The 19,282-nt window shown below is 36.7% G+C and overlaps 1 protein-coding gene and 6 non-coding genes across 7 annotated transcripts in view; 3 read left to right on the plus strand and 4 right to left on the minus strand.

Moving 5' to 3' along the window:
- Positions 1–329: 329 nt before the first annotated feature.
- TRNAY-GUA lies at positions 330–411 on the minus strand. The gene has a single exon. It is a non-coding gene; the product is annotated as a tRNA-Tyr (tRNA).
- Positions 412–1,061: 650 nt separating this feature from the next.
- On the minus strand, positions 1,062–1,133 carry TRNAT-GGU. Its single transcript has one exon. It is a non-coding gene; the product is annotated as a tRNA-Thr (tRNA).
- Positions 1,134–3,096: 1,963 nt separating this feature from the next.
- On the plus strand, positions 3,097–3,170 carry TRNAM-CAU. Its single transcript has one exon. It is a non-coding gene; the product is annotated as a tRNA-Met (tRNA).
- Positions 3,171–3,618: 448 nt separating this feature from the next.
- On the minus strand, positions 3,619–3,689 carry TRNAG-GCC. Its single transcript has one exon. It is a non-coding gene; the product is annotated as a tRNA-Gly (tRNA).
- Positions 3,690–4,513: 824 nt separating this feature from the next.
- On the plus strand, positions 4,514–4,601 carry TRNAS-UGA. The gene has a single exon. It is a non-coding gene; the product is annotated as a tRNA-Ser (tRNA).
- A 3,557-nt stretch (positions 4,602–8,158) lies between these two features.
- Positions 8,159–8,246, plus strand: TRNAS-GCU. Its single transcript has one exon. It is a non-coding gene; the product is annotated as a tRNA-Ser (tRNA).
- Positions 8,247–17,663: 9,417 nt separating this feature from the next.
- The window catches only part of LOC123419042 (NAD(P)H-quinone oxidoreductase subunit 2 A, chloroplastic-like), a 4,702-nt gene continuing 3,083 nt past the window's right edge, over positions 17,664–19,282 (minus strand). Inside the window, exon 2 of the mRNA XM_045107112.1 lies at positions 17,664–19,282. This exon is cut by the window's right edge and continues 2,956 nt beyond it. The gene's annotated coding sequence lies outside the window, so the exon portion shown is untranslated.

A 19,282-nucleotide genomic window follows, 5' to 3' on the forward strand; every position in this document is an offset into this window, starting at 1 on the left:
ATAGAACCATAAGAAGATTCGATTCGTCTGTCGTACTCTAAGAAATAGACGAATCATATACTACATACCCACATATTAATATTATATTATACGTGGGTATAGTGAGAGTGACATAACTAGTATGTCGTGATTTTTTATCACTAAAAATGGATAATAATCCACCCTTCAACAAGAAAAACTCTTTTGTTTGTAAGAAAGGAATGAGAGAGATATGGATTAGAAAAAAAAATCCCCTTTTTTATTTCTCTTTTATTTCTATAGATCAGACATTTTATTTTATGGGAGAAAAACAAAAGGATTTAGTTCATATTCACGAAGCCCTAGATTTTTGGGCCGAGCTGGATTTGAACCAGCGTAGACATTGTCAACGAATTTACAGTCCGTCCCCATTAACCACTCGGGCATCGACCCAGGAAGAATTTATTCTAGGGTTTTTGCTAATCTATGATTAACCTCCTTTCATAATACTCCCTACCCCCAGGGGAAGTCGAATCCCCGCTGCCTCCTTGAAAGAGAGATGTCCTGAACCACTAGACGATAGGGGCATCACTAGACGATAGGGCCATATACAACCGCTCGTGATTATACTATAATCATAGTATGAGCAGTTTTTTTGAATTGTCAATATACTCGAAAAGTATAACTAGATCCAAAGCAAAGAGTTTTTCTAACTTTTCTGCTATGTTTTCATCTAGGATTTTTTTAGTTGATGGTTAGATTAATTCATGGATCATCCTCTACCTTTTAGGGAAATTCATTTTAAATGTATAGAATAAGAATGGATTACTAAAAGGGATTCTAGATTAGTTCAGTACAGGTAGTTATTTTATTGATCTAAGATAAGATGAAAAAGAGTCCAATTTTTTTTTTATTTCCATTCCGTGCTTCATTTAGTGTTCAGACCAAAAATGCATTCATCCCGCACTAAGTCATAAAATTCTCTAAAGAGAAAGCTTCAAAAACAAAGAAAAAAGCGAATCAATTTAGTAGAAAAGTACTCTATCAGATTCGAACCAATGACTTACGTCTTAGCACGAGATTACTCTACCACTAATTTAAAAAGCCCTTTATCGGATTTGAACCGATGACTTATGCCTTACCATGGCATTACTCTACCACTGAGTTAAAAGGGCTTTTTATTTAATTCAAAAATTTGCCACTTTGATTTCCCATTATGGGTCTACTGCATAATGTACATATTATATATATATAATATATAGAGATATAGAGAGAGACATTATGTATAGATTGTATATGTATTGATATCTTGAGAGCTCAAAATAAAATTAAGAAAAAAAAACATACCCAACTCTTCTTGGTTCATGGTTTTCCGTTTCCGAAGGCTAGTAAAATAGGCGGATTCTGGAACCCCAAGGATTCAATGGTATATGGAAAATATAAGATTTCCAATCCTAGCGGGAAAAGGCAGGGAACAGATACCCAATAGGATAGGATCCTTGGGAGGAACTTTTGGTAATGGCCTTGATCCTCTATGCTATTTTTTATGTGTTCTTAGTTCTATTGAACTTTTTTGATTCTTTTAAACAAGAATCTAATAAACTAGCATTGAGTCAGTGGAAAAAAGGAGAGAGAGGAAAGTGTTAAATGGAGAGAGTCGACTAATCATAGACTTTTAGGATCTTCTTTACATCAGGTAAATCTGTCAGCCCTGTCCGTTTTTTTCTTTAAGTTACGACTCTTTAAGTTACAACTCTTTGCTTCTTACTTCTATCAAGCCATAGGGAAAGTCTATGATGAATTTGGAAAACTCATCTCACTCTTACTCTATGGCTCGGACTTAATGGGGGAAGAAAACATCTTCTATAATTTCTTTTTTGTTCAATTCTGGACAAAAAAGAAAAGGAAAAAAGGAATTTATAGGGACAGTGTTACCCCCTATATCCCCTAGTTTATATTGTAGGAATAATAAAACAATTTAGCAGTCTGGCACACTTACGTCCTCGCAAAGTAAATAATGATTATTGTAGTCGTAACCGTAGAATAGGATAGGATCCTAATCAAAATAAATACATTTGGTTCAGGCGCTATTAGCAGGGTAAGAAGAGATTTATTTTACAGACCAGAGGGAGAGGGGCTATCTAAATCCTAAAGTAAAGGCGCGCGATCGAAGTAGAAGTACCAATGGCTCAGTGTCATGAACCTTCTCCATCTGATTCAATAAGGGGGAATTAGCCTCCTTGTCAAATGGCTATCCTTGACAAAGGGTACCATTTATACCATAATATACAATGTAGCGGGTATAGTTTAGTGGTAAAAGTGTGATTCGTTCTATTAATAACTGAATTTGAAATGATATACTTAAGGCATCCTTAAGTTTTTTTTTATATTCCGATGAAAACTTTAGTTCTTATAAAGGATTAAATCCTTTTCCTCTCAATAGCATATTGAGGAAGAATATACATTCTGGCGATTTGTACCCAAAAACTAATTTAAATTGCATCCAAAATAAAAATTGGATTATGATATGAGTACAGAGTCGCGAAGCATAATTTTGCATTGGATTTAAGTATTCCAATTTTGAAAATATGAGTAAAGGATCTATGGATGAAGATACAAAAAAGTTGATTTCCAATCGTAACTAAATCTTCTTTTGTTAAAGGATAAGGAAGCCAAATAGCTAAAAAACGATAGTTTTGGTTTACTAGAACCATCCGCATATTGTTTCAGCTCGGTGGAAACCCAATTCTTTTCCTCAGGATCTCTTGAATGAAATTAGGGAACGAAGTAAGTAGATTAGATGGATTTAGATAGAATTTCTATCTCCTACTCTATAAGGATCATCTAGAAAGCAGAGAGCTTTGGTTCCATTCAAATAGAAAAGCTGACATAGATGTTAAGTGGTGAGAATATCCATAAAGGAGCCGAATGAAATCAAAATTTCATGTTCGGTTTTGAATTAGAGACGTTAAAAATAATCAACCAACGTCGACTATAACCCCTAGCCTTCCAAGCTAACGATGCGGGTTCGATTCCCGCTACCCGCTCCATTCTGTATAAAAGGAGTATTCTATTTGTCTAGACATGTTAAAGGCTTGTATTCAAGCCTTTTTTGTCCACCAGTTTCTGGTACTACAGAGCGGAGTAGAGCAGTTTGGTAGCTCACGAGGCTCATAACCTTGAGGTCACGGGTTCGATTCCCGTCTCCGCACTTAGCAGTCTCTATAAAAGGAGTATTCTATTTCTCTAGATATGGTAGAGGGGCGTATCCAACCCTTTTTTATTCATTAGTTCCGGGCCCTAGAGGGCAAAATTGAGCAATTTGCGAAGCCACTTGCCTTCACAAAAAGAAGGCGCAAGGCTTCTCCCTACCTTGCAGAAAATAAAAATGAAATGAAAGGGACAGTCTACCTCTCCCTTCCTTTTAAAAACAGTTTGCCCGTTGTTTGTCTCAGTTAATACCCAATTTTGGGGCTCTGTTGGCTAGTTCTATTTCTGCCTCCGGAGCGCCCTCTTTTTTTGAGGGGGATGCAAAGGAAGGGTAAATATAGTAAGGGATACGGCACTAGACTAATACTTAATTAATACTTAATTTAATATAAGTAGTTAAACAATTAACTAGACTAAACTTTTTATCATAGTACTTTGATAAATTAAGCGGGCGAGCGGCGGGAATCGAACCCGTATCTTCTCCTTGGCAAGGAGATGTTTTACCATTGAACTACGCTCGCTACGGTATATATTTTATAGCGTATATCCGCTTGGGTCGACCGTCTATGTCTGGGTCGACCGTTTCATTTCATTTTCTATTCTATTATATTAGATATTAGAGTTTTCCTTTTTTTATTATCTGTCAATGAATATTCTAATGGGAATTTCATAATACTGAAAGAGAAGAGCTAGCAATTCGGAACGCAAATTGCGTTTTAATACGTCTCACTATTCGAATTTTTTAAATGGCCTTTATTATTTCTTTTTTATGGGGTTACTAAATATTAACCAAATTTAATTTAAGAAATGAGAGAATTCAGAATAGCTACGAGAAAGACTAGTCCAATCCATAATGATGTACCGGAAAATACAACATTTTTATTATTTGACCAACCATCAGGAGAAGCAAATACAAGGGGTACACTAATTACTAAGACTGAGGAAGTCGCAATTAATGCAAAAACAGCTAATTGGAAAGCAATAGTCATATTTCTAATCCTCCAAGCTACCATCAAATAAAGTTGACTACATATTTGATCCCTCACTTAACCAAAATTGTAAAAAAATACAAGAAGTAGGAGGGGTTTAATCATGAATCCATTGATTCTTCTCTTTAATTAAAATTTATTACTTAACCTCTTTTTTATTTGGATATGGGGGTGAGAGGAGGTTATTTAGTCTTTATTTCACAAGCGGGTATAGCGGATCCTGTATCCGTGTATACAGTATACAGAGATATATCGAAAAGGAACTTGTATCTGATATCTTTCTAGAGGTTAATAAATATTTTTATTTTTTATATGGCTATGTTCTATTTGTAGGAGTAAAATAAGGATTAGGCGGTGGAGAGATGGCTGAGTGGTTGATAGCTCCGGTCTTGAAAACCGGTATAGTTCTAGGAACTATCGAGGGTTCGAATCCCTCTCTCTCCTTTTGCTTATTGAATACGTTTGTTTCTTTCATTTTTTTTTATTCTGTCCCTTATCTTTCTTTCATAAAAAGGAATGAATGGCTCGGCTAGATAGAATAACCGAGCCAGAACAGAAAAAAAGTAGAACAGGTATAAATAAGAAAATCTTAGTTAAGAGGGTTCATGTAAAGAACAGGTTCCAAATCACGATCGATTCCCTTTTCAAAACCTGCTGCAGCAGCTCGGGCTCTTCCTGCATGCCATAAATGGCCCACAAAAAAGAAGAATCCTAGAACAAAATGAGAAGTTGATAACCAACTTCTAGGAGAGACATAATTAACTGCATTGATCTCGGTCGCTACGCCACCCACGGAATTTAAAGAGCCTAAAGGAGCGTGGGTCATATATTCTGCTGAGCGCCGTTCTTGCCAAGGTTGTATGTCTTTTTTCAACCTACTCAAGTCCAAACCGTTGGGGCCCCTTAGAGGTTCTAACCATGGAGCACGAAGGTCCCAAAAACGCATAGTTTCCCCTCCAAAGATAACCTCCCCAGTTGGGGAACGCATTAGATATTTCCCTAAACCTGTGGGTCCTTGAGCGGATCCCACATTAGCTCCAAGACGCTGGTCTCTAACTAGAAAAGTAAATGCTTGAGCTTGAGAAGCTTCTGGCCCGGTGGGTCCATAAAACTCACTCGGATAAGCTGTATTATTGAACCATACAAAACAACAAGCGATAAAACCAAAGACAGATAAAGCAGCTAAACTATAAGACAAGTAAGCTTCTCCAGACCATACAAATGCACGGCGAGCCCATGCGAAGGGTTTGGTTAAAATATGCCAAATTCCCCCAAATACACAAATAAAACCCAACCATACATGTCCACCAATTATATCTTCTAAATCATCTACACTAACAATCCACCCTTCTCCCCCAAAAGGAGATTTTAGTAAATAACCAAATATAACACTGGGACTAAGGGTCAAATTGGTAATTTTTCTTACATCTCCCCCCCCAGGGGCCCAGGTATCATATACACCGCCAAAATAAAGAGCCTTGAGTACTAGAAGAAAAGCACCTAGACCTAACAAAATTAAGTGAATACCCAAAATTGTAGTCATTTTATTTCTATCTTTCCAGACATAACCAAAGAATGGAAAAGATTCTTCAAGAGTCTCGGGTCCCAGAAGCGCGTGATAAATGCCACCGAAGCCTAAGACTGCGGAGGAAATTAGGTGAAGTACGCCAGATACAAAGTATGGAAAAGTATCTAGAACTTCCCCCCCTGGCCCTACTCCCCAACCTAGAGTAGCTAAGTGTGGAAGTAAAATCAACCCTTGTTCATACATGGGCTTTTCTGGTACGAAATGGGCCACTTCAAATAGGTTCATTGCTCCGGCCCAGAATACGATTAATCCGGCATGGGCTACGTGAGCTCCAAGTAGTTTACCGGACAAATTGATAAGTCTGGCATTCCCAGCCCACCAAGCAAAGCCGGTGGTTTCTTGGTCACGACCAGCTAAAACGAAAGTTCCATTAAAGAGCGTTTCCACGTGGTAGAACCTCCTCAGGGAATATAAGATTTTCATGAGGCTGATCCTGAGCTGCCATCCACGCACGAATACCCTCGTTTAAAAGAATATTTTTGGTGTAGAAAGTCTCGAATTCAGGATCTTCCGCTGCACGGATTTCCTGGGAAACAAAGTCATAGGCACGTAAGTTCAGAGCCAAGCCAACTACGCCAATAGCACTCATCCATAAACCGGTGACGGGTACAAATAGCATAAAGAAATGTAACCAACGTTTATTGGAAAAAGCAACACCAAAGATTTGGGACCAAAAGCGGTTAGCAGTGACCATTGAATAAGTTTCTTCAGCTTGAGTTGGGTTAAAAGCACGGAAGGTATTTGCACCATCACCGTCCTCAAATAGAGTGTTTTCTACGGTTGCTCCATGAATAGCGCATAGCAGAGCCGCGCCTAATACTCCGGCAACTCCCATCATATGAAATGGGTTCAACGTCCAATTATGAAATCCTTGGAAGAAAAGGATGAATCGAAATATCGCTGCTACGCCAAAACTCGGCGCAAAGAACCAACCAGATTGCCCCAGTGGATAAATAAGGAATACCGAAACAAAAACAGCAATTGGACCAGAGAATGAGATTGCATTATAAGGCCGCAATTGAACAGACCGAGCAAGTTCAAATTGGCGTAACATGAAACCTATTAGTGCAAAAGCCCCGTGGAGAGCTACAAAAGTCCATAGACCGCCTAATTGACACCAACGAGTAAAATCTCCTTGTGCTTCTGGCCCCCATAGTAGCAACAAAGAGTGTGCTAAACTATTGGCAGGGGTAGAAACTGCTGCGGTTAAGAAATTACAACCTTCCAAATAGGAACTTGCCAATCCATGGGTATACCAAGAAGTTACAAAAGTTGTCCCTGTAAACCAACCCCCTAAAGCGAAATAAGCACAAGGAAAGAGCAATAGGCCAGACCATCCTACAAAAACGAAACGGTCCCTTCGTAACCAGTCATCCATAGTATCAAATAGATCATTTTCTTCTTTAGGAACTCTACCAAGGGCTATAGTCATAGTGATCCTCCTATTCAATTACTTCAACCATTTCCGAGCACCTCATATCACTTTCCAAGGCATATGATAGTTTTATATCTGTGGACGATTTCTTTCTCGTTCAATGCCCTTTTTCAATGGTCTCGAAGAGAGAAATTTTCCATTTTTATCTATGGAGTCACAACCGAGGTCGTTGTAAATCCATGAATTTGATTCGATTTGTTTTTCTTATCTTATACTTATAGAAATAAACCTTTGAATTCAGCATTATTCCAAGACTCCTATTTCAAAGTCTATCTTTTAAGGGAAAAATGAAAATAAAAGTAACCCCTTTTTTCCCATTCCCTCTCTATTGCATGGGGGGAAGAACTAAAATGGAGGATTCTGAAAAAAAAAAGGACCTTCGAAATCAATTTTTATGTGTAGCGCAAAGGAGTTGCGATTTCTTCTTATTCCTATAGAACATCTAGTAACAAGAATATGAAATCGTAAATAGCGAAAAATTCTTGTCTTGCGCGGTCTAAGTCTAAGGAAATACGAAAAATTCGCTTATACAATTTCATCTACATCGAATTTATATATCAGAATAGCGGATAGAGGCATCATTCAAGGAGTCAGGTCTACTTACTTTATGCTTCTTTCCAATTTTATGGTGGATTTGATAAGAACCCTTTTTGCTTTCTTGATAAATAATCGACAAAAAAAAAAAAAGCGTTTTTTTATATATAGCTTGTTTTATTATAATTATAACAAGTCCTATATGGAAATGCCCGCTAAAGAGAAAATCTATTTGATTGTCTCTCGGTCAATATCGATTTTTACAAAGAAAAAACAAGAATTTTCTTCTTTTTTTTATTAACATTAAGAAAAAAGAATATAACTAAAATGGAATTGGCAATATAATTTTTATAGACTTTTGAAAGAAAAAAAGGGGTTTTTTGCAACCGTTATTTCTTATTTCTTGCCTATATCATATCACGGAAACCTTTCGCTTTGGAACGTGGAGAGATGGCTGAGTGGACTAAAGCGGCGGATTGCTAATCCGTTGTACAATTTTTTTGTACCGAGGGTTCGAATCCCTCTCTTTCCGCTCCCTTGGATCATTTGGGACTTTCAAACTGGAAAGAATTCTGACCCCCGGATTTTCTCATAGATAAATGTACGAAACAAATCCAATTTGTAAGAAAAAAAAAAAATTGAATTTTTACTCCTCGCGTCCAGGATTCCGTCCTGGATCATTAGATAAGAATCCAAAGATAAAGAGTGAAACAAAGAATATCACTACTGTATAAACAAAAAGTTTGAGAGTAAGCATTACATAATCTCCAAGATTTTTTTTTAAGGAATAGATTACCAGTTTTTCCTTACCACACGGATCCACTAGGATGGTTTTTTTTGATACCTAAAAATGCAAAAATGAATTCTGGAAAAAAATTGCAAGAATTCATTTATAATAAGAACTCTTATCAATAGCAAAAATAGGGTTAGGTGGTATTGAATAGGTATTGTGTAGGTACCTAAAGGTACCTGCTCAACCTAGGTGCAGGGGAGTAGAAAGGCTGATCCAAATTTATTGCTGTAGCTACCCATTCAATGTAGAATAATTTCAATTTTAGAATTGAGGGTTCATAATATAAAAATATAAAACTTCTCGGCTTTTACCCATTTTAATTTTTTTTTTTGGAATGAACACATCATTCAATTTGGCATACAGAGTACTAAAGATTTCATCGAAAACTTACAGCAGCTTGCCAAACAAAGGCTAATAGAAAAAAGAATAGAGGTATAACAGGCATAATATCCACGATTGGATTGAAAATAGCATAAGCTTCGGGCAATTTGGCAAAGAAAAAACTAGTAGGATAAAGAACAGAATTAAAACAGATACAGGTTAAACTAAGTATATTAGGCATAACAAGCATTTCATTCTTGTAGAGTAAATAATTGGATTTTGATTGAGTTATTTTTTTAAGGGAAAGAAGGAAAAGGCAGATTCAAAATCTTTTTTTCTTCGGACTTTCCCAAACACAAAATACCTCCTTGTATTCGCACTCTCAAATGAGAGTGGAATAAATTCGACTTTCATATAATATCTTAATAGAATTCCATGTAATGATCAATGCATTTTTTTGATTCTATATTATCTGCATGTGTAGAATACTAGCAAGAGAATATCTCTTCTTTATTTATGTAATTGAAATGGTATTGACGAATAACAAATAAACATAATAGTGTTTATTAGTGTCGCATAAAACCCGAAATGGGGCGTGGCCAAGTGGTAAGGCAGCGGGTTTTGGTCCCGTTACTCGGAGGTTCGAATCCTTCCGTCCCAGATTGTTTCTGATGAAACAAACGGTGAAATCATATAGTACTCCGTATGAGACAAAAGTTTATTAAAGAGAATAATGATATCTTATGTTTTCTCAGAAAACATAATAAAGTCTTAAGTCCAGTCAAATTGACTACCTTTATTTTCATGAAAAAAATGGGATCTAGCAGGCACATTCAGGATATGCCTCTACTATGATCACTTAATAATCACTTAATAATCACTTAATCATATTTTTTTCTTCCTTTTGGTCTTCGAGTCGAAGAAGTACCAAAAACAATTAACTACCAAAAACTTTCAATCTATTCATTGGAATAGTTTATTTAGTTATTATAGTTAATTGTTTTTGGTACGGAAAAAATATATTACTAATAGAATTCTAATTCTAGTAATTAAATGAATTAAACTTTTTTGGAGGTTGATAGTTTATTTATTGAGGAAGAGTCAATCCTTCTCTTCTCACTTCAAGATTGATCATCTCGAGCCATCCGTTGAGGGTGGAAATTTAATAATAAATAAGTTTTAAGCAAACTTGTTTAGTCGTCTTTTTCTATGTTTCATTCATATGATAGAATTCGAATATGGGTTTAAATAAATTGGATCTTGGCGGAGGCTTCCCGGATAAATACTTACTTTCTTTTATCCATATTGCTCCATAGATAGCAAGTTTTAATTTTAATTAGTATACAAAAAACAAAACCAATGACTATTCATGATTCCATCCATATTGGATCAATTTTCTATACCACTTTGCAATGAAAAGAGGAATGTTTGTTATGGTAAAACTTCGTTTAAAACGATGTGGTAGAAAGCAACGTGCGACTTGAAGGACATGATCGATTGTGGATTTTGCTATCCATCATTTTCCATAGTAATGAAAATGCTCTTGGCTCGACATAGCCTGTTCTATTCGTTCCGAACCAAATTTGCGCAGGGTTTAAGTAACATAGTACACGATGGAGCTCGAGAGGACAGAGTTTATTTTTTATCAAGGGAAAGAATCTAGGGTTAGTGAAAACTAATAAATTAGGCCAACTTTGTCAGTCTATCCTTAATATAGAAATAAATCGAAAGGTTAAAATACGAAGAAAGTCCAATAAAAGTATATCAGAATCAATCCCCCTTATTAGATTTCTATAGAAGAGATAAATGCTTTATCGAAGGAAATAAGAAAAAAGGGTATGTTGCTACTCTTTTGAAAGAAAAAAATAGGAATTCCCGAAGTAATGTCTAAACCCAAGGATTTCACAAATCAAAGATAAAGGATTCCAGAACAAGTAAACACAATTTTCAATTGTCTCAACAACAGAGTTGGATCAGAATAAGGAATAAAAGTCAATTCGTTCGAAATGAGACAAAGAAAAGAGTTTAAAGACGACTCAAAAATTTTTGAAGGATTTTGCCTTCGAAGTTTCTCAGGCAGAATTAGCCAACTTGAGTCATGAGTATAAATGAAATTTGTTTTTTCTGTAAGGAAATTAATGGACGTCATAGTCTAATTTCTATTATTATCGACAGAAATTCGAATCATTTTCTCGAGCCGTATGAGGAGAAAACCTCCTATACGTTTCTAGGGGGGGCGTTGTTTATCTACATCTATCCCAATAAGCTGTCTATCGAATCGTTGCAATTGATGTTCGATCTCGAAGAGAAGGAAGAGATCTTCGAAAAGTAGGTTTTTATGATCCGATAAAGAATCAAACTTGTTTAAATGTTCCAGCTATTCTCTATTTCCTTGAAAAGGGTGCTCAACCGACAAGAACTGTTTATGATATTTTAAGGAAGGCGGAATTCTTTAAAGAAAAAGAAAGAACTTTGAGTTAATTGAAGAACTAAATGAATAAAAAAGTAGGATAGGAGAAGATTATTAGTATTCCTCGTTGTCTAATTATTTAGACACAATTTACCTCTTTCTTAATCCTATTTGGATTTATATCGTGCCAATCCAACATAAGCCCCTATTTTATTTACTTTTTCTATCTAATTTGTTTTCTTACCATTGTATTTCCATTGACAAAGGTCTATTGAACAAATAGAATTTGTAGATAGATGGGTCTCTTTATCCTCACTCCATATTTAATTTTTCTGCTTACACTTCGCTCAAATGATAAGGGTGTTCCTCTTGCATGTATTCTCATACAATATAATATATATTTTTTTTAATAAAAATCGCTAAAAAAAGGAGAATTTGGCCATCGTGATTAGGGTCGCTCTTTTTTTTCACTTTAGTGGAATTTAACCGGACCTGTTCGTTTTGCCATTTGAGTGTTTTTCATGGTCGATAAAATCTTTCTTTTGATGTCTTGCTAGTTCAATGTTTTGACAGAAGCGCGCGGTGTAATTCCATTGATTTTTGGATTTCGATCGTATCTAAGATCCTTTTTTTATCTGGGTTGCTAACTCAATGGTAGAGTACTCGGCTTTTAAGTGCGACTATGATCTTTTACACATTTGGATGAAACAACAAATTCGTCCAGACTCTTGGTAGAGTCTAGAAGACCACGACTGATCCTCAAAGGTAATGAATGGAAAAAATAGCATGTCGTAATAAAATCAATCTTTTTTGAATGGAATCCAAAATTACGATTTTCTGGGTCTAGTGAATAAATGGATAGAGCCTGGCTCCAATTCTGGTAAAATAAAAAGCAACGAGCTTAACTTCCTAATTGGAAGGATTCCCCGCTCTAATTAGACGTTAAAAATAGATTAGTGCCGGATGTGGGGAAAGGTTGGGTTTTCCTATGAGTGGACCCTTTATTTTTTCTTTTTTTTTAGAAATCCTAATTATTCTTGATTATGGATTGAATAAGGGATGTTATGGATTGAATGTGTAAAAGAAGCAGTATATTGATAAAGAGGCTGTATTCCAAAGTCAAAAGAGCGATTGGCCTGCAAAAATAAAAAACTTGTTCTGTTCTTTTTTGTAATTTAGAACAAACATAAACTAATTCGGTAGAAAAGGAGCGGAAAAAGATCCGTGGATTAGACTCCCTTTCTTTCCAGGGTTTGTATTAAAAATGCAACACCCTGTTCTGACCATATTGCACTATGTATCATCATTCGATAAACCGAGAAATGCTTCTTCTCTCTGATTCAAGTAGAAATACAAATGGAAAAATTCGAAGGGTATTCAGAAAAACAGAAATCTCGTCAACAATACTTTGTCTACCCACTTCTCTTTCAGGAGTATATTTATGCATTTGCTCATGATTATGGATTAAACGGTTCTGAACCTGTGGAAATAGTTAGTTGGAATAACAAGAAATTTAGTTCACTACTTGTGAAACGTTTAATTATTCGAATGTATCAGCAGAATTTTTTGGATAACTCGGTTAATCATCCTAATCAAGATCGATTATTGGATTACAAAATTTTTTTTTATTCTGAGTTTTATTCTCAGATTCTATCTGAGGGGTTTGCGATTGTTGTGGAAATCCCATTCTCGCTACGGGAATTATCTTGTCCGAAAGAAAAAGAAATACCAAAGTTTCAGAATTTACGCTCTATTCATTCAATATTTCCCTTTTTAGAAGACAAATTTTTGCATTTGGATTATCTATCACATATAGAAATACCCTATCCTATCCATTTGGAAATCTTGGTTCAACTCCTTCAATACCGTATCCAAGATGTTCCATCTTTGCATTTATTGCGATTCTTTCTCAACTACTATTCGAATTGGAATAGTTTTATTACTTCAATGAAATCCATTCTTTTTTTTCAAAAAGAAAATAAAAGACTAGTTAAATTCCTATATAACTCTTATGTATCAGAATATGAATTTTTCTTGTTGTTTCTTCGTAAACAATCTTCTTGCTTACCATTAGCATATTCTGGAACTTTTCTGGAACGAATCCACTTTTCTAGGAAGATGGAACATTTTGGGATAATGTACCCTGGTTTTTCTCGGAAAACCTTATGGTTCTTTATGGATCCTCTTATACATTATGTTCGATATCAAGGAAAGGCAATTCTTGCATCAAAAGGCAGTTTTTTTTTGAAAAAGAAATGGAAATGCTACCTTATCAATTTCTGGCAATATTATTTCTTTTTTTGGACTCAGCCGCGAAGAATCCATATAAACCAATTAGCAAACTCTTGCTTCGATTTTATGGGATACCTTTCAAGTGTACCAAAAAGTCCTTTGTTGGTAAGGAATCAAATGCTGGAGAATTCATTTCTCATAGATACTCGAATGAAAAAATTCGATACCATAGTCCCCGCTACTCTCCTCATAGGATACTTATCAAAAGCTCAATTTTGTACTGGATCGGGGCATCCTATTAGTAAACCCATTTGGACGGATTTATCAGATTGGGATATTCTTGATCGATTTGGTCGGATATGTAGAAATCTTTTTCATTATCATAGTGGATCTTCGAAAAAACGGACTTTGTATCGACTAAAGTATATACTTCGACTTTCATGCGCTAGAACTTTAGCTCGTAAACATAAAAGCACGGTACGAACTTTTATGCAACGATTGGGTTCGGCATTTTTAGAAGAATTTTTTACGGAAGAAGAGCAAGTTTTTTCTTTGATGTTCACCAAAACAACTCTTTTTTCTTTCAGTGGATCACACACTGAGCGTATTTGGTATTTGGATATTATAGGTATCAATGACCTGGTCAACCCTCTTAATTAATCATTAGACAAAACTAATAAACAGGAAAGGGTTGATAAATGATCAAGAAAAAACTTTCATATTTTTCATTCTGAAATGTTCCTTTTATTATAATAAAGAGTAGGTGAATCAACTTACTAATTAAAAAATTAGTAGAACTTCCTCTTTGGAATAGAATATTGGCTATTTCTACATAGGGAAAGTCGTGTGCAATGAAAAATGCAAGCACGATTTGGGGAGGGATTTTTCTCTATTGTAACAAGGAAGAATTATCTACTCCATCCGACTAGTTCCGGGTTCGAGTCCCGGGCAACCCATATAGAAAAGACCCATCAAAGTTTTTAACTTTTACTCACTTCATTTACAAATACAAAATTATTGGTTTGGTTAATTTATTTATATGGATAGCCAATCTTTGGGCTGACTTGGTTGACATTGGTATATAGTCTATGTTATACTGTTAAATAACAAGCCTTCTATTATCTATATTCTAGTTAATACGTGTGCTTGGGAGTCCTTGCAATTTGAATAAACCAAGATCTTACCATGACTGCAATTTTAGAGAGACGCGAAAGTACAAGCCTGTGGGGTCGCTTCTGCAACTGGATAACTAGCACTGAAAATCGTCTTTACATCGGATGGTTCGGTGTTTTGATGATCCCTACCTTATTGACCGCAACTTCTGTATTTATTATCGCCTTCATCGCTGCCCCTCCAGTAGATATTGATGGTATTCGCGAGCCTGTTTCTGGTTCTTTACTTTATGGAAACAATATTATCTCTGGTGCTATTATTCCTACTTCTGCGGCGATCGGATTGCACTTTTACCCAATTTGGGAAGCTGCATCTGTTGATGAGTGGTTATACAATGGTGGTCCTTATGAGCTAATTGTTCTACACTTCTTACTTGGTGTAGCTTGTTATATGGGTCGTGAGTGGGAACTTAGTTTCCGTCTGGGTATGCGTCCTTGGATTGCTGTTGCATATTCAGCTCCTGTTGCAGCTGCTACTGCTGTTTTCTTGATTTACCCTATTGGTCAAGGAAGCTTTTCTGATGGTATGCCTTTAGGAATCTCTGGTACTTTCAACTTTATGATTGTATTCCAGGCAGAGCACAACATCCTTATGCATCCATTCCACATGTTAGGTGTAGCTGGTGTATTCGGCGGTTCCCTATTCAGTGCTATGCATGGTTCCTTGGTAACCTCTAGTTTGATCAGGGAAACTACTGAAAATGAATCTGCTAATGAGGGTTACAAATTTGGTCAAGAGGAAGAGACTTATAATATTGTGGCTGCTCATGGTTATTTTGGCCGATTAATCTTCCAATATGCTAGTTTCAACAACTCTCGTTCTTTACACTTCTTCTTGGCTGCTTGGCCTGTAGTAGGAATCTGGTTCACTGCTTTAGGTATTAGTACTATGGCTTTCAACCTAAATGGTTTCAATTTCAACCAATCTGTAGTTGATAGTCAAGGTCGCGTTATTAATACTTGGGCTGATATCATCAACCGTGCTAACCTTGGTATGGAAGTAATGCACGAACGTAATGCTCACAACTTCCCTCTAGACTTAGCTGCTGTTGAAGTTCCAGCTATTAATGGATAAGGTTTTTCTGCTAACATATAAGAATTTTTGAAGAAAGAAAAGACAAAAATACCCAATATCTTGTTCTAGCAAGATATTGGGTATTTTGAATCTTTTTTTTCTTCTTAATCTTTCTATTCAGAATTCAGTTAACGACGAGATTTAGTATCCTTTCTTGCATTTTCATAACTCGTAAAATGCCGAGTAGGCACGAATTCTCCCAATTTGCGACCTACCATAGGATTTGTTATGTAAATAGGTATATGTTCCTTTCCATTATGAATCGCAATTGTATGGCCAACCATTGTGGGTAGAATGCTAGATGCCCGGGACCACGTTACTATTGTTTCTTTCTCCTCCTTCATATTGACCTTTTCTATCTTTGCCAATAAATGATGAGCTACAAAAGGATTCGTTTTTTTTCGTGTCACAGCTGATTACTCCTTTTTTCCTTTTTAAAGAGTGGCATTCTATGTCCAATATCTCGATCGAAGTACGGAGGTCAGAATAAATAGAATAATGATCAACGGAAAAAAGAAAAAAATCCTTTAGCTGGATAAGGGGCGGATGTAGCCAAGTGGATCAAGGCAGTGGATTGTGAATCCACCATGCGCGGGTTCAATTCCCGTCGTTCGCCCATCGCATTATTGCAAATTCCAAAAATGCAATTTTCCATATTCCTAGTTACGTATTTACTTACGGCGACGAAGAATAAAACTATCGCTATATTTTTTCCTTTTCCTAGTTCTTCTTCCAAGCGCAGGATAACCCCAAGGGGTTGTGGGTTTTTTTCTACCAATGGGAGCTTTCCCTTCACCGCCCCCATGGGGGTGGTCCACAGGGTTCATAACTACCCCTCTTACTACGGGGCGTTTACCTAGCCAACACTTAGATCCGGCTCTACCCAAACTTTTTTGGTTCACCCCAACATTACCCACTTGTCCGACTGTTGCTAAGCAATTTTGGGATACTAAACGGACCTCCCCAGATGGTAATCTTAAAGTGGCCGATTTACCCTCTTTTGCAATGAGTTTCGCTACAGCACCTGCTGCTCTAGCTAATTGCCCACCCCTTCCACGTGTGATTTCTATGTTATGCATGGCCGTGCCTAAGGGCATATCGGTTGAAGTAGATTCTTCTTTTCTCTCAAAAAACCCCTTCCCAAACTGTACAAGCTTCTTCCAAAGCATACGGCTTTCTAGATGTATATGACGATCTCTAGACAGATGGATCTTATATGAATCATATGATGAAGTACCACATGAGTGGATATATAGGAAAGGAATCCAAATCTGCCGAATCGCTCATGTTATGATCTTCTACATCCTAGGTCTCTGCGTTCCGTCATCTGGCTTATGTTCTTCATGTAGCATTCAGATCGAATGACTCTATGAAATTACGTCGATACTTCCACATATTATGGGTAACGTAGGAGACATCCCTATTTTCCCCCGGGGGTCTTAATTACCACTGCTTAGCTTTCAATTTGCCTCTGACCATCAAATTAAATGTGAATAACCCGTCCTCCTCTCTTTGAAACAAGGGGCGCTTCCGGTTCTGTGCGTGCTTCAAACAATTTTGTCTTCTCCATATTACCATATCTCTAGAGTCAATAATTTTCTATGAGGAACTACTGAACTCAATCACTTGCTGCCGTTACTCAACAGTTTTCTGTTGAGGTCTATCCCGTAGAGGTAGTCAAATTGGATCAGTGATCGATTTCTAGGTTTCGTCGTAAACCTAATTGGTTACTTCCAATTACGTAAATCAATAGTTCAAACCGCACTCAAAGGTAGGGCATTTCCCATTGATATAGGAACTTTTGTACCAGAAACAATAGTATCTCCAATTATAGCCCCTCTGGGATGTAAAATATATCTCTTCTCACCATCCCCATAGTGTATGAGACAAATGTATGCATTTCGATTAGGGTCGTATTCTATGGTTACGATTCTACCAGATATGTCTTTTTGATTCCGTCGAAAATCTATTTTACGGTATAGGCGCTTATGACCTCCCCCTCTATGCCTTGCGGTAATGATTCCTCTGGAATTACGACCTTTACCACAACGGTGCCGTCCATGGATCAAATTATTTCGTGGATTGGATTTCACTTGCCTGTCTACGGTTCCCTTGCGTGTGCTCGGGATAGGTGTTTTGTATAAATGTTTCGCCGTATTATTAAGTATTCTCCTTTAGTTTTTTTCTCTATCTAGAAGTGGAATAGAATAACCCGGTTGAAGGGTAATGATCATACGTCTGTAATGCATTGTATGGCCCAGAATAGGTCCTATTCTTCTACCTTTTCCAGGTAGTCGATGGCTATTCACAGCTACCACCTTAACACCAAAGAAGAGTTCGACCCAATGCTTTATTTCTGTCTTAGTGAATCCCGATTCGACATTAAAAGTATATTGATTCTTTCCCAATAAACGAAGACTTTTTTCTGTAAATACTGCGTATTTGATTCCATCCATAAATCGACTTTCCCTCCTATGCTCTGAGTTCCAGTATCGATAAGAATTCGAGTTCTTATTGTTCTTATGTTATGGTATGAATATACCATACCAATTCGTTATGTATGGATGATGGATGAGATTCCATGGATAGAGAGCCAGTTCCAATAGACTTATGGAATGTTCCCGTTCGTGTGCATCCAGCAGGAATTGAACCCGCAAATTTACCAATTATGAGTTGGGCGCTTTAACCATTCAGCCATGGATGCTTAACAGGGATCATCGTACATCGTAAATAACCAATTTTCATATAGAAAGACATATCATAGAAAAATGAAATCGAAAATATTCCGAGATGGCAAATATTCGGAGATGACTATGAAAACACCTCTCTGGATCCTCGAATTGAAAGAGAGATTGAGAGGGATCAAGAATCCTAATTCTCGCTATTTGGAATGGATCCAATTCTATTGAGTCTGACTCATAGTGATCATTTCTCTTTAGCAAAGAATGACCTTGGTTATCAAAGGATTGAACAACCGGGATCCATTTCCTTATGATACCTAGTTGGCATTGATAACAAGGATCTAATGAATTATGAGTTTAATAGATCCTCTTTAGCAGAAAGACGTATATTCCTTGCTCATTATCAGACAATCACTTATTCCCAAACCTCGTGTGGGACTAATCGTTTTCATTTACCATCTCATGGAAAACCCTTTTCGTTCCGCTTAGCCCTATCGGGTATTTTAGTGATAGGTTCTATAGGAACTGGACGATCCTATTTGGTCAAATACCTAACGAAAAATTACGATTTTCCTTTCATTAAGGTACGAGGGCTTCTTATTCCACAAGAACGAAAGCACCTTTTCATTCTTTCATATACTAGGGGTTTTTACTTGGAAAAGACAATGTTCCATACTAAAGGATTCGGGTCCATAACCACGAGTTCCAGTGCACTAGATCTTGTAGCACTTAGCAACGAGGCCCTATCCATTAGTATTCCACATAAGAAATCCATTCTAGAAAAAAATACAATTAGATTAGCTCTTCATAGACAAACTTGGGGTTTGCGAGCCAAGGTAAGATCGGCTCGGGATCATGGGACCCTTTTCTATCAGATAGGAGGG

The sequence above is a fragment of the Hordeum vulgare genome, unplaced genomic scaffold, assembly GCF_904849725.1.
Source record: "Hordeum vulgare subsp. vulgare unplaced genomic scaffold, MorexV3_pseudomolecules_assembly, whole genome shotgun sequence".
NCBI lineage: Eukaryota > Viridiplantae > Streptophyta > Magnoliopsida > Poales > Poaceae > Hordeum > Hordeum vulgare.